Here is a 15,707-nt window from a genome sequence, read left to right as displayed (position 1 = left end):
CCTTACTCTTGGGTAGTTCCAAATCCCTGACAAGGTCATTCAGTTCACCTTGTGTTATGAGGTGTGGTTCAGAGGAGGAGGATGGGAGAAAATGTGGGTCCTGTGACATTGATGGTTCAGGACCAGAAGTTTCATCCTCTTCCTCTTCCTCGTCTGACTCAAGTGAGAATGATTCTGGTGCATCAGGAACTGGCAGTCCTTCTCCGTGGGGTACTGGGCGTATAGCTGATGGAATGTTTGGATAATGCACAGTCCACTTTTTCTTCTTTGACACACCTTTCCCAACTGGAGGCACCATGCAGAAGTAACAATTGCTGGTATGATCTGTTGGCTCTCTCCAAATCATTGGCACTGCAAAAGGCATAGATTTCCTTTTCCTGTTCAACCACTGGCGAAGATTTGTTGCACAAGTGTTGCAGCATATGTGCGGGGCCCACCTCTTGTCCTGATCTCCAATTTTGCAGCCAAAATAAAGGTGATGGGCTTTCTTAACCATAGTGGTTATACTGCGCTTTTGTGATGCAAAAGTCACTTCACCACAAACATAGCAGAAGTTATCTGCACTGTTCACACAAGTATGAGGCATCTCTGCTCACTTTGGCTAAACAGAAATGTGTCCCTTTGCAAAATCAAACACTGACAAATAAGAGAGCATGACACTGTATGATTTCTACAGCTGATATAGGGCAATTTGTTGAGCAGAGTGATGTAAGCTTCGTTATGATTGCATCATCCATGACTTCTAGGAATAACATGATGCAATTCATATAATGTATGATGCAATACCAGGTTCAGATTGCATCATTCATTGTTTTGCCTAAAAAGGAAGTACTGTCCAAACCCAGTCATAGATTTATTCATAGATCCAGTCAAAGATGTATTTTAGTTATTTCTGGTTTAAATTGAGATCCCTTCCCTTTATAACTCACTTATCCTCCGCCATTCCCAAGTCAAGGGTCATATATACTGACCCAATAGCATATCTTGAAAACTAGAGCCAATCAACAATTTTAAGCACCATTTTCATTCTCAGTGACCCAGAATTAGTAAAGTTTGACTACATTTATTTCAGAAGCATTTTGGCTGTAGAGCAGTGTTATTTTCTGTACATTTCAAAGACAGATAAATACAGAGATATCCCGTGTTTACAATTCATTTAAATGATAGGATGTTCTTTTGACCTCTGAATTATCCGAATACAGAATAGACCAGGACTGCTGATTACATTGTTGACCCTACTCATACATATGTAAATACACAAAAGCACAAACATTATCTCCCCACATGTGTTTTGAGGGTTATTTATTTTGCAGGATGTTTAACCCTTTCTAGCCATGTGTCACATTTGTAATTAAGCTAAGTAACTATGCTGGATACCCTGGGTCTTCTTGTCTTGTGTGTCAGGACCACTTTGTGTGTAGTGGCTCCTAGGCTTCTTGCACAATTGTGGTGAGAATTTGTTGTTCTATTTTTGCAAGAGATTAAAATGAGCTTTGGGTTTGCAATGAAAAATCTCATTTCAAATTAGAGATCCCTTCTCTGCTGTAATAGATATTGCCTAGAGAATAGGACCAGGAGAATGTTGAATTTGGAAGCTGGTCAAGAGTATGATTTAATTTACTACCACTAGCAGTTATAAAAATATTTCCCACTCACTTGTAGCACCAGCAAGTTGCCTACGGGAAGTGGAAGTGACTATTGATCTTTTCTTTCCCTTGTGTTTTTCTTGACCCTTGAGATAACTTAAATTTCCAAGATCAAATTCTGCCCTCGGATATAGACACACAATGGTCACAGACTTCAGTGAAATGTACATGTATCTGAACTCAGATTTCTGCCCTAGACTAAGAAATCATAGGGACAATAGATGTGAAAATGATGTGATTTTCACCTGGTTCTGGCTGACTGTCTCTGAACATCTTGCCCCATTTCAGTTTGGGAACCTGACCAACTGGTAAGTTTGTCCCAGAAAAAACACCTGAAACACAAAGTGAATCACGACTCAAAACTTGGAAAGGAGGAAAGCTGGAAGATTGATACTGAACTATTTAATGAGAGATTGACAAAGCAACTGTGATTAGAAAAAAAGAAAAAACAATGACATGGAGGACGATTAATGCAACTATGTAGTCATGAATTATTTAGCAGCCTGGATACTTTAGCTGTCAGGAATTTGCATTACATACCACACAATCATATTATAAAGATGAACATGGGGGTGCTGGGTGTTCCCCCGAGGTACAGAATGTCACACCTCCCCCCTTAGTTTACTGCAAGAGGGTTAGTCACTGACTGTCTCAAAGGCAGTTTGTGTTATAGTTCTTTTGGCATCCAGTCATTCAGGCCATGAGGCGGTGTACCTCAGTTTCCCCATTCACACACAACAAACCAGGTTGTTTATGGTTTCTCTGTTGTGATAAGCTTTAAACCTGTTTACAGATATTAATTGAAAAGTAGCATTATCATAAGGTTTAACATCCATATCAAAATTATTATCCCCAAAACTTAACATTAATACCATTTTTTTTATCTCAGATGTGCGTTTAGAAGTATCTTTATGATACCACACCCTCTGTTCAGATATTGTAGTTTGAGGTTAGTTTGTTCATTACCCAGGGTATCCTTTGACTCTCTCCCATGTAATCAGTCACTGGCTTTTCCTTCCCTCCAGTGTTCCCCTCTGTGTGGGCTCTTAATTTAATCATGTTTCTGGAATTTTGGTGTCTCGGACTCTGGCAAGATAAGGGCTCGGGGGGATCCTGAACATTGGCTGGCCCTTTGAGGAGTGATCTCCCAACGCCAGGACTGTACATATGCAGAAAATCTAGCTCCCTTTTGGGGGTTACCCTGTGTTTCCCCTTCCCAGCACTGAGTCCTTCCCTGCCCCCTAGAGGGCTGTGATCTGTGCTCTGTGGTCTAGGTGTGGTTACCCTTTAATCGGATGCACCTTTTCCCAGCAGCTTTCCGATAACTGCTCTCTGTGTTTCACCAGCCTGGGAGAAAACACCCGCTTCTCTGTCAGTTGGGTCATTTGTATTCTGGCAAACTACCACCTGGCAATTTCCTGGTCCTAACTCCTCTGTTATCACAGGCATTGGAGCTGCATCTTGATTTAAAGAGACCCAGTTACTTTCCAAAAATGTATCAGAAATAGCATTCTGAAAAACTGGGACCCTGGATTGGGGTACCCTCTGCCACCCTTTCTCTGTCTCTGAGAAATCAGCTATGTGACTTCTCCCCTCCACGAGGTTAGTTACATACTTCCTTCTCAAAACCTGTGTCACAGGCTGAGTGCCTGGGTGCAGGGATGCTGACCCAGCCATTCTCCTAGTGTCCTGGGCATCCTGTCCCATGTGACTAGTGAGGAGACATTCCTGTACCCCCACTATTCCTTCCCCACTTTCCTCCTCTGGGCCCCCTCCTAAGACACATTTATCTGTATTCCCTAGGAAGGATTCTGTCTCTTGTTCATCTGAAAAACTCTGCCAGCTAACAACTGGGACAGTTTCCTTAATCACTGACAACACCTCTCCTGCCCCTGCGCCTGAGGGCATGTTGTTTTCTGCTGGAAAGGAGCTAGTCTCAGACCCTCCCATACTTGGAAGCACACTGCTTCCCTGTGTTACAGAGTCACAGGAATCCTCACGCACTTCAGTGGTTTCTGAAATGCCCTGCCCCTTCCCTGGGCTCTTCTCTGGGACACATTTCTCTATGCTCCCTATAGCCGGTTTTGCCTCTGGTTCAGCTGCAACCTGCTGACAGCTAACAACCTGCACAGTTCTCTCCCTGGCAGACATTACTCCCCCATTACTTCCTGATGTGGTGTTGCCTCCAGCTGCAGTGCAGGAGTTGGTCTCAACCACCTTCCCACCTGGAAGCATGTGGCTTCCCCTGCTGCAGAAGAATCAAGGAGACTATCTCCCATTCTGTCAGCAGTTCCTGAGACCTTACCCTTTCCCTCAGGGGTCCCAGCATAAAACTTCCTCCTGCTGCAGGCAAATACTTTAACCTGAGCTACACGGAAAACATCATTACCAAGAAGCAGGTCAACTAGGAGGTGTTCTATTACCCCCACAGTCAAAACACTTTCCAAATCTTCCCAAACCACATGGACTTTAGCTAGTGGAATCTGCTTTTGGCCACCCCCACAATGTCTGCCATTTGGCAAGGCAACATACTGGCCTTTGGGACCATACTCTGCTTAACCAGAGAGATCTGGACCCCTGTATCCCTCTGCCCCAAATACTCTCTGCCATTAGTTTGGATAACTTTAACATACTCCATATCTGGTTCTGCAGAGGCTAACCTCACAAAACCAGCATGATAGGTTTCAATTGCTTGGGGGGTTTCTGTGTTGAAAACAGCAGAACTAACACTGAGTAACAAGCTGCACTTTCATCCTGCTCGCTGTGCCACTGTGACATTCCCCTGGCGTTATCTGGAGCGGTGATCTGCTAGGTCACTACAATCCTCGACTCTGAGAGCCAGCCTTACTCTGCTCTGCTGTGAGAACCCCCACTCCTGGGCTGTTCACACACAGCCTCTGGCATGTAAGCTGATCCTTGGACTGTGCAACCAAATGACACTAGCCAATATCTCCGGTCTCAGACACAACCCTAGCAACCTCCGTCTTGCAGTGTCCAGTTATGCCCACTGGACGCTGCCAGCTTATATAAGTTTGTCAATTTAACAAAGAAATTGATATGCACCAGGCTTGTTATCCCAAGGGGAGTCTCTGACACACTTCAAAACCAAATGCACTGCTTCAGGTAGAATAAACAAACAGATTTATTAACTATAAAGATAGATTTTAAGTGATTATAAGTCAAAACACAACAAGTCAGATTTGATCAAATAAAAAAAAAAAAGCAAAACGCATTCCAAGCTGATCTTAACACTTTCAGTACCCTTACAAACTTAGATGCTTCTCACCACAGGCTGGCTTGTTGCCCTTCAGCCAGGTTCTCCCCTTTGATCAGCCCTTCAGTTGCTTGGTGGTGGTTGTGTCTGTAGATGTAGGTGGAAGAGTGAGAAAGAGCATGGCAAACGTCTCTCCCTTTTACCATGTTCTTTCTTCCCTCTTGGCTTTGCGCCCCCACCCCCCCTTCAGTCAGGTAAGCATTACCTCATCACAGTCCCAAACTGACCAAAGGAAGGGGGGTGACTCACTCGAGAATCCAATAGATCGTTTGTTGTTGCCTAGGCCAGTGTCCTTTGTTTCTGTGAGGCTGGGCAGGGTTTGTCCCATACATGCCCCGATTAGATGTAAACTTCCCCTCTACTCTTGGAGAGTTTTTGCCTGGGCTTGCTTTAAGCCATGAGGACACATTCTCAGCCTTATAACTATATACATGAATTTACAACCCATAACATTACTATAACTACTATAACAACATTGCTCAGTGCCTCATGAGCCTTCTGAAGACACCCGAGATGACAAACTTTGCATTAGATATCACACAAACATATTATAAAGATGAACATGGGGGTGTTAGGTGTTCCCCTGAGGTACAGAACATCACAGTGTTTCCCTCAGACTTGCAGAATAACTGGATCGAAACCTTTTCAGTTGACATACTCAGTTGCCCCTTGGGATGGGCATACTATTGGGATAAGAGTGCCAACAATGTCCCTGCACAGTCCAGGAACTCCATCCTCTGAAATACAGCTATTATTTCTGGAACTTTTCATATGGCAACTAACAGTGGGTAAATAACAGTGTTAATTGCCTTGCAAATTTGCACAACCACAACCCCAGTAGCAGACTTTCCAGCCCTAAAGGGGGGTTACAATAGAACTATAGCTTTCTCATGTAGCCAGCTTCCACAGGGCAATCACAACCCAATTCTGAACTATGGCTTCCCTGAACTGAGGGTTTGTCGACACTGGCACTTTACAGCATTGCAACTTTCTTGCTCAGGGGTGTGAAAAAACACCCCCCTGAGTGCAGCAAGTTTCAGTGCTGTAAAGCACCAGTGTACACAGTGCACCAGCCCAGTGCTGGTAGCTACTCCCCTCATGGAGGTGTTTTTTTTAGAGCGCTCCCAGCACCCTGCCATGACAACACAATCCATGTTAAAGTGCTGCTGTGGCAGTGCTTTAATGTTGCCAGTGTAGACAAGCCCTGAGTGTTGAGGCACTGGAAGGTTTGTGCAAGCTCTTCACACAGCTCCATGAAGGTCTATTTTCCTATTCAGAAGCTCTGAAGCCACTGCTGATCATCCCAGGTTTTCAAGACAATATGATCCCACCACACTGTTCTTGTTTTCCTGCACCAGAAGTGACATCCACCAAAGGACACACTGTGACAATACTGGCATTCACCATATCTATACAGTGTGATCTGAATAAATTGTCATTGACTCTCAAGGTCAACCGTCTTTGACGTGTTAGAAAATGCTGCCTACATTCCATCCAAAATCTTGCCAAGAACCTAATCCACCGTATAAACGTTTTGTCTCGCAATAAGGAGCAGTAGCATAACCAGATCATCATCCAATTGCTCCATGCTTTCCAGCAAGTTTTGCATAATTTGCAGGAAATAACATTGAGGGGCAAAGTTGTCAGAAACTGCCATTGGCAGATGTGTGAAGGGTGGGGGCAACACCAACAAAACACAGCAAAAAGCTTCCTAGAGTGTCTCCCTGTGATGTACTGAACACTGGGATTCCGCCCCTGAAATGGTAGCACTAAAATCACATTCCTACAGCAGCAGTGTGGACACAGGTATACACATGTACACAGCATTCTACCCATGTCCAGCACAGCATACATGGACTCACAGGTGTGGATATGGAGAGCACATGTGGTCATGAACACGATCCAGTACTCAGGTATGCATGCAGTTGTAAACAAAGCCTAACTTTACACTTTGCGTTGAGCAAATAAATGTTATTGTAGCCTAATTTTTATAGGAATGATGCCTCAAGAGAGACCAGTTTACAAGAAAGGAAAATAGCTTAAAATATTCTATAATTATCTAATTCTTCTTATCTGCTACCTCATCCTGAAAGATCTTACTTGTTTGTTCAGGACATCCTTCTAATTATAATAGTTATGCTCATCCAGTCAAGGGACAGGAGTGTTATCAAATGATTTATGTGACCAATCCCAATTATTCAACACAGCTCAAGTATTAAGTGCCAAATATTCATAGTGAAGTGTGCATAGAGCTTGTTGGGAAGTTTTGGACTGAATATATTTTTTACCAAAAAATGGGAATTAACTGAAACTGTTCATGGGGAAGGTTAAAGGCTGGAATCAAAATGGAACATTTTGAAATTATTGAAACAAACCCTTCTGATTGACCCAATCAATTTCTTTTTTCTGGAAAATTGCCAAGATCTTGACTTTTCATCCTGATTCAGGATAGGAAAATATTTGAAATCTCAAAAGTCTTTGTGAGTTGCAAGATGGAAAAAACATTTTTCACTTAGCTCTAGTTTTGCATGATCAGTCCACTGAGTAGAAAATAAATGCATAAGAATGTAGGAATTGCCCCACTGAATCACAGCAGTGGTTTATCTAATCCAGTATCCTGTCTCCAACAATGGCTAAGCTTTAGAGGAAGGTGAAATAAATTCTTCAATAGGAAGGGATAATCTCCTCTCTATGAATGTCTCATGCTAATATCTACTATTATAGATAGGCTTAAGACCTGAGCATAAGGTTTCATATTCCTCTCCATTGCTATTTTTAAAATTTGTTCAGTCTATTCATGGACAATTTACAAACACAAAAAAGGCTAAATGCACCAAGTAAATTACTGGCTGCAAATTATTCACTGAGTTCTGTTATGTATTTCTATGTTGTGCTATAGCTGACCCCTCTTTGATGAGCTATTTTAGTCTAAAGTGGTTTAATGGTTTTTATGACCAACGCATGACCAACAATACTCTTCTCCTCTCAGCACTACAGCACCTACCATGAGGGCAGGATTTTGTCCTTAGGTTGTAAGTGAGAAAGTATTTATGCAATGAATGCAGAATTAATAGATTTGGAGGCTGCTGTTATCAACTCTGATTTTTCTAATTATTTGAAGGCTTCATATCGTACTTTTACACAATTTCTCATTAGAGCTGGAATTATAACAGAAAAGCTTATCTGATATTATTAGACTGTGGTTTGGAATGTTCTTGTAGTACTTATTCATTATATTGAATGTATATTAACATCAGTACATCATTTTTGTAGAGCACAAATACAAGAGGTGACCTTCTCTGCAGGAAGCTAAAGAAATTCTGGATACAGCCTTTCATGGTTACAGGGCTAGCTGCACCTTTGGCTCCTTTCTGGTTGTGGCATTCTATACTATGGGGGAGTGTCTTGTACCCCCCATATTCCTCATCTATATATATAATTGTGATCTTGCATATAAAGTATGCCACGTGAGGTATCAGGGGAAAGGTTATGATATGCTGAAAGTCATTTTTCTATCCATAGGTGTATATCATTAATGCATATGAAGTTATGAGAATTGTGTTGTCTGATTGTCACTAAAACATGCCATTCATTGGGGAATTAGCCAGATATTAGCTCCCCAAAGAAGGCAGCAAGGAAAGTAACCAATGCCCGGGTGGGGTTTCAAACAACCTATCAACAGCCATTGTCCAGCAAGGGAGCTACAATTCACCTGCATGAGGCCACAACAGGGGGACTGCTCAACCTTACCTGGAGACTCAGCAATGCCCACCAGACATGCCTGAATTTGTCTTCCCCAAGCACGCTGACTGATGGAATAAACAGAACACAGGGAACCCATGCTTGGCCTTTCTCCTGCCCCACCTATGCTGCAAGCAACAAGGATATTCTGAAGACTCCAACAGAGGGGACTGGCCCAGGTTTCAAGGGCAAAACCTGTGTACTATGAACTGCAATATCCAGTGGGGTGAGAAAAACTGCTTAATGAGTGGCTCTGGGAGCATTCATGCAATCTAGCTGGGTGTGGGGCTCCACATGCTGTTGTGCTGAGTGATTACAGCTCCTGGAGGGGTTTGCAGCTTGTCACGAGCAAAGCATCGTGAGAGACAGCCCAGGCTGATGAGTTAAGGGGGCACAGTGTCCCACAGTCCCAGGCTGCACCCCGGGGATCCCGTCACACTGGTCTCTAAGTGCACTTCCTTAGGTCTCAAGCCTTGTGTCTTTACATCTGCTGGGATCGAATTCTGCACTTCTTCCATTCTTAGACTACACTGACACAATGTGCTAGAGGTGTGATTCCACTGTTTATGTACACATACTTGTACTAGCTTGATGAGAGCTAGTGTGAGTATATGTACACAAGCTGTAGAATCATACCCTTAGTTTGTAGTGTAGACATAGCCTTAAACCGGACCCTGGTCTACAGCACCCTGTGTATAGATCGTGCTTACCCGACAGATCTGACTGAATTTGGACACCAGGAGTTAGTGACCATTGGTGTATATAGTGACCAGACAGCCTTCTTAAAACCAAAGTATTGCTTATTTTAACAGTAGGAACAAAGCATTTAGAGAGCAAAGATTTCAAAACAACAAGCAGTCTACACACATCTCTACCTGTAATGGTGACCTAGGAAGACCTATCTTCTTCAGACACCCCCAGAAGGTCTTATATGTCAGTCTGGTTCCCCTGGACGACTCCGCTCTATTTTAAGAAAGAATTCCTTTTTAAACTGCTATTCCTTTTGATCTCCAGTGTGCATGGGACTTTTATTGTCCTGGCATTATATTTTAACAACTCTTAAGCGTTTGTGGAGAAGTTGCTTACCTTGAGTCATTCTTTTCCCTTCTTGCTTGTTTTTTCTTTCTTATAGATCCTTATTAATCTCAACCAATATATTCATATAATAAACATCACAATAATCAGATCAAAACATACTATTAATTAATTCAATTAATGCAAATTAATAATTAATGAATTATTACAGAATATCTCCAATTCCTTCACAGTGGCTACACCCAGATAAATGATGGTGTACTAGATGGACCATTGGTATGAGCTGAAATAGTGGCTTTTATGTTATCTCTTCAGTATGTAACTCTTCAGTATGTAAAGTCATGCAGGGATGTATTGTGACTTGCTTTTGTGTGCTTCCCCCTCCACTCCACAACCACCCTGCATCTCTGTTCCAGGTGTAAGAAGTGAGAGCAGGCTCTGTGTGGCATTTACTTCCCCCCTGCATGATACCTGGGAAGAGAGGAGGCAAGAAGAGGCAGGAAATGAATAGAATCTTGTCTGCTCTCAAGGTACTGGCCAGCAGAGCTCAGCTGGTCTGACAGGGGTAGGATGCAGCATGCTACACCTGAGAAGGTCACTCCTGCTCCTACTGAAGCAATATAGTTACACACTGCCCTGCTCACACTGAACTGAGCCCAAAGGTACAACTTGTCCACAGAAAATTAAAGTTTCAACCACAAAAATGAGGAAAACAACTATAATCTTAATGCTGTGTGGTACCAGGAATAAGGACGCAGAATGGTCATTAAATATTAAGATCAACACGCGTGCCTAAAATTATGGTAAGATCATATTTGCACACCTAAATAATGGCCTGATTTGCAAACTTGCTGAATACCTAGCAGCTCCTATTTAAATCAGTGGGACTTAAGATACATAAATATGATTTTAGGAGTCTACTTTAAACATCCATGTTGGCAAATCTTGGCCCCTAAGACAAAGTTATATTCCAGTTTGGTTCTGGTTATTAAAAGTATCTTGAGTTGGCCATGACATAATCTTTTTCTTCAGTCATGAAATTCCAGTTTGAGTCCAGATGGGTAGACTTAGTGGATATGTCTCTGGTGAGACAGATATACATTCAAGTCATTCTCAACTAGAGCTGGCAGAAAAGAAAAACATTTTTGACAAAAGAAGGACAAATTTTTCATCAAGATTTGCATTATTTCCCCCCCCCCTTTTTGATCCCCTCTATTCTTAACCAGTGTTTGAAGGTTCTGGTTATGTGGCAGGTTAGAACTTGATTCTGGCTTGTCTCAAACTATTGAAGGGTATTTATAGGCAGCTTCTTAAATGTATTAACGATGATTCTAATATGTTACAGGCCTTTCCAGTTGACTTTCTGCTACTGATGTTTTCAGTTCACCCACTGCCCACTGAAAGTATGGCATCAATTATTCTGATTTTTGGTAAATAAATGTACATATCCTGAAGAAGTTTTTAAGATTTCATCCTTGAGAAATATCTTTTCTGATATCCAAAAACATATAACAAATAGAAGCTATTTGAAAGAGATAGGGAATTTATAATATTAAGCTACATTCTGTAATTTATACAAAGACCCATATTAGGGGCAGTGTGAAGGTCAATGTGCAGTGACTGGAGATAACAGTGGGAATCTTTGAAGAACCCTTCCCCGCTTGCCTCTTCAGCTATATCACATCTTGAATGCATCATATATTTAGTGAAGAGTTCCTTCATCTTGTTCCCTGGTAGGGTCCTCCTTCAAAAGCTTCACAAGAACATTCAGTCTTTGGACTAGCACAGATGGTGGAGGTAACAGAAGAGACACAAGTATGGAGCCTCACACTGAATGTGTGTGCTTACTGATGACCTGTTCCTGCTCCCATTGAGGGTAAGGGCAAAACTTCCATTGGTTTCTGTAGTGCGTGATCAATATTATCCCCTGAGAGAATGACATATATGAACAGTAGAGTGTCAATCAGCAAACATTTAAGGGAAAAACATAAAGATTACTAAAAAATATGTTAGGGCCTGTACACTTTGATTAAATTAGAGTGTAGATTGGACCAATTACTAATAACAGGTTCTTTACTCAGGTGACTACATAAAATTATTATTAAAGTTGAGATTGGTGAGTCACACAAATAGAGATATGAAGACTGTATTCATAGATACAAAGAAGTCTAAGAGCAATCATAGAAAAACAAGATAAACATAAGAAAACAATTGTGCTTACTCACAGCTTTATGAAGATCATCAAAAGTGAAGAAGGAAAACACAGTAAGAGGAGAACATCATAAGTGGGAAGTGATGATCCAGTTTACACTATCCTATCACCGTGATGTGCCCATTAGGGGTTGAGTTGACAACCTTTTTATACCTTTTCTCCATATATCCCCTACACATCAGGGGCCATATTTAATTAGGTCTTAGCCCTCTACCCATGTATAATGTTCCAGGTAACCATAATTAAGGTTCTGGCTACTAGCCTAAGATATTTGCATCAATGCATTTTCTAATGGTTTCCATACATAAATTTGGTTTCTCCATGCTTACAAAAAGTCCCTAAAAATCTGCTAAATTAAGCTAATTTTCTAGTTTTGTGTGTATCAGAAGATGCATATTGCTAAACCTTAAAACTCCAAGTCAAACACTCATGTTAACTACTCAAATCCTGTTGACCTCAAACTTATTGCTAAGTCTATTTCAAATCCTTTTATATCTTATTTTTCTCTACTGATATTATAGATTTAATTGTTTTGATTATCACTTTCTATAACATTTTAGCTTTTTCTAACATATAGATTATACTTTGATTTAGGTATCGACCTTCCAAGATCAGGTCAGGATGAAAGGTCAACAGACCTAATCCAAAACTCAATGAAAAGACTCCCATTGATTTCACTGGACTTTGGATCAAGACCATAGAAATAAAAATCCTCTTGGAAAACACGAAAAGAGTTGGAAGGATTTAGGATGGCCAACATTATTGCATTTTTCCATTATTCCTGGGAGTTCAATTTTATACTACAATGTTCATGTAGTTGTTCATTATATAACACTATGCAAACAACCTCATTGTTATGTCTGCCTGGTGAGTATGAACTGTAATGTTTTCCATCAAAACTATGGAATAATTTAGTAGACCTATGACAAGAGATTTAAAGGAAGTGCATCTCTTTCTGTTCAGCGCACATCCCAGCTAAGGAGCAGCAGAGTGAAATTCACTCCCACCACTGATTTCTGTGAGCAGCATGGGTGCACTTTGAAAGAGGCGAAAGAATACTACTGAATATAAAGCTAATGAACAATCTGTCTTCTTCACAAAGCAACAAGAAGCTGTCCTTTGAGAGTTTCTTTTTTCTTTTACAACTGATTTATGTTCCGTGAAAAATAACACATTGTACTGAACAATAAAGCCTGCTATATGTAGGAAGAGCACAAAAAATATGCATTTCATCTGATGAGGAACACAAGATTGCAATCTTATGGGAGTAATGAGAATGAGCTAAAATAGTATCATTTTCCGGTCCTACCATTGTCCCAAAAGGATTCATGTTGTGCTATTTTCTCTTCTTTTTACAATTTGCATCACAAGGATGAGATTTTCTAATCCTTCATGCATTTTGTGAAAAATAAGACTCCACAGGACTGTCTGTGGACCATAGCAAAGCTGTATAATTTGATCGGTTGGTATAAGGGCACTGGAACAAATACATACTTGAATATGAATATGCACGTTTGAAGTAGCAAAACATACTTCTGAATTCAGATGTCCTATTATTTTCTGTAAAATCTTTTGTATTTTTATGAAAGGCTTTAATCCTTCCCCTGCCACTGTTATACTAATTAAGCACTTTTACAGAATTGTGCGTCCTGAATGACAGACAAGGGTATTTGCTTCTGGGAGAGCCAATTTCTCATGGCATCCAGAGGATAAGAGAAAGAGTTGATAAAATAAAGGGATGGGTATCATAAATTATTTATTTTTATTAAATATAGACAAGGTAAACATGGGATTGTGAGAATAAGATCAGGGGAAATGGGACAGAAAGAGAGAAGGGTTTAAAGAAATAAGAGAAAAAATATTAAGTTGAGAACAATAATCTTGTAAGAGGTAGGAATACTTTACATATGAAATGCTGAAGCCAAAGAAAACAGTATCTTTAAAAGCACACTGCTGAGGATTTGCACTGATTGCATCTCTAAAATTAAGGCAAAGTTTTATTTTTCTTGGGCTTCATCATTTTATAATGGATGTGGTCATTGTTCATTTGTAAAAAGTCAGGTGTTGAACTGTTGGGGGATGGAAGTTTAATGAAAATTTTGGGGAAAAAATGCTACCCATTTTTTTCTTTGAAAATTGAAATTTTAGCATAAATATTGTTCAAAATTAGGCAAATGTTGAACAGCTGTAGTTGGATGCAATAGGAAACCTTTAAAAAAAAAAAAAAAAGAAATGTACTGAGGCATTCAGCTACTTTATAATATCATTGTAGGGCAGATGATACTTGATATTGGCTGGTGAAATTGTTTTCCTTACCAAAGTTGATGACCTGTGTATGGCTAGTCACATGTAATCACTATACCAGATATTTATTTATTTATTTATTATTATTATTCCATTACCCCACTGTACTAGGTGCTGTACTAACACAGAACAACAAGACAATCTCGTCTCCAAAAAGTTTAAAATCTAAATATAAAACAAGAGACAACAGATGGGTAAAGACAGATGGCTGAGCACAAGGAAACAATCTTATCCAGATTTGGTTTTTTATGAGCCTATGTTTCTACCATTACTTTATACCTCTTTATCTCATCAAATACATTTTATTTATAGTATTTTAAGATAGTTGAACTATATTGTATGTATAAAATCAATTTATTCAACAGTATGCTAAATTGAAAAGAAGTATAATAAAACATATCACTATCTTTAGTGTTTCTCTTAGTAAGTACATGTAGGTTAATCACAGAGATGAAAGAATATTTTTGCAGACATGTTAGCATCCTTACCACAGCATTTCCTGTTACATAAAAAGTGTATTATTGTTTTAGCCATCTGGCTGTTTCAGAAATAATATTAATGTATTAGAACTTATTAATGAATGGCATATTATACATAGTTTTAAATAGACATACAAAACTTTCAACCGGCACCAGCTTTTCAAAATGATCAGTGTCCCACATGATGGTATGATTATTGGTTTCATATCTTAAATCAGAAGATATGTTCTAACGCATAAACACTAAAGCCTGGTCTGCATTGGGGGGGGGATCGACCTAAGATACGCAACTTCAGCTACGAGAATGGCATAGCTGAAGTCGACGTATCTTAGGTCGACTTACTTCACGTCCTCAAGGCGCGGGGTTGACTGCCACCGCTCCCCCGTCAACTCCACTTCCGCCTGTACTGTGGTGGAGTACAGGAGTCAACAGCAGAGCGATCGGGGATCGATTTATCACGTCTACACTAGCTGTGATAAATTGATCCTCAATAGATCGATCGCTACCTGCTGATCCGGCGGGTAGTGTAGACATACCCTTAAACATCTAAGTGTTAAGTGCCTTAGAAATACAAGATAGACTGATGATAGAATGTACACTGTGAAAGCAGAGAAACAATGGATAATCAAATATAATAGCACAGATCAAGTTCCGCTCTTAGTTATACACAGGGACAATTCCCATTGAAATAAAGGCTTTATTGATATGAATTTTGGCTAATTATGCTATTCACAAGTAGAAATGCCACAAGTAAGTCACTGAGGTCAGCCCAAAGGAGGACTTATAAAACACTCCATTAATCTAAAATGACTTTCCATGCGTAATGATGTGATGCTATGAAGGCCCAACATCATATAACTAGTCAAGATTATAGACAAATGCGGTGGCCTATTAGAAAAGGAGATACTTGGCTGTCAAAGATATAAAGTTCCCATCTGTACTTCTGATGGCTTGTGACTGAGACTGCAACTTCCTGTATACAGGTGGGTTGCTGCAGCTATGCAAAGCAACACCAC

The sequence above is a fragment of the Terrapene carolina genome, unplaced genomic scaffold, assembly GCF_002925995.2.
Source record: "Terrapene carolina triunguis isolate 2854851 unplaced genomic scaffold, T_m_triunguis-2.0 Scaffold23, whole genome shotgun sequence".
NCBI lineage: Eukaryota > Metazoa > Chordata > Testudines > Emydidae > Terrapene > Terrapene triunguis.
Note: the sequence above shows the minus strand (reverse complement) of the source record.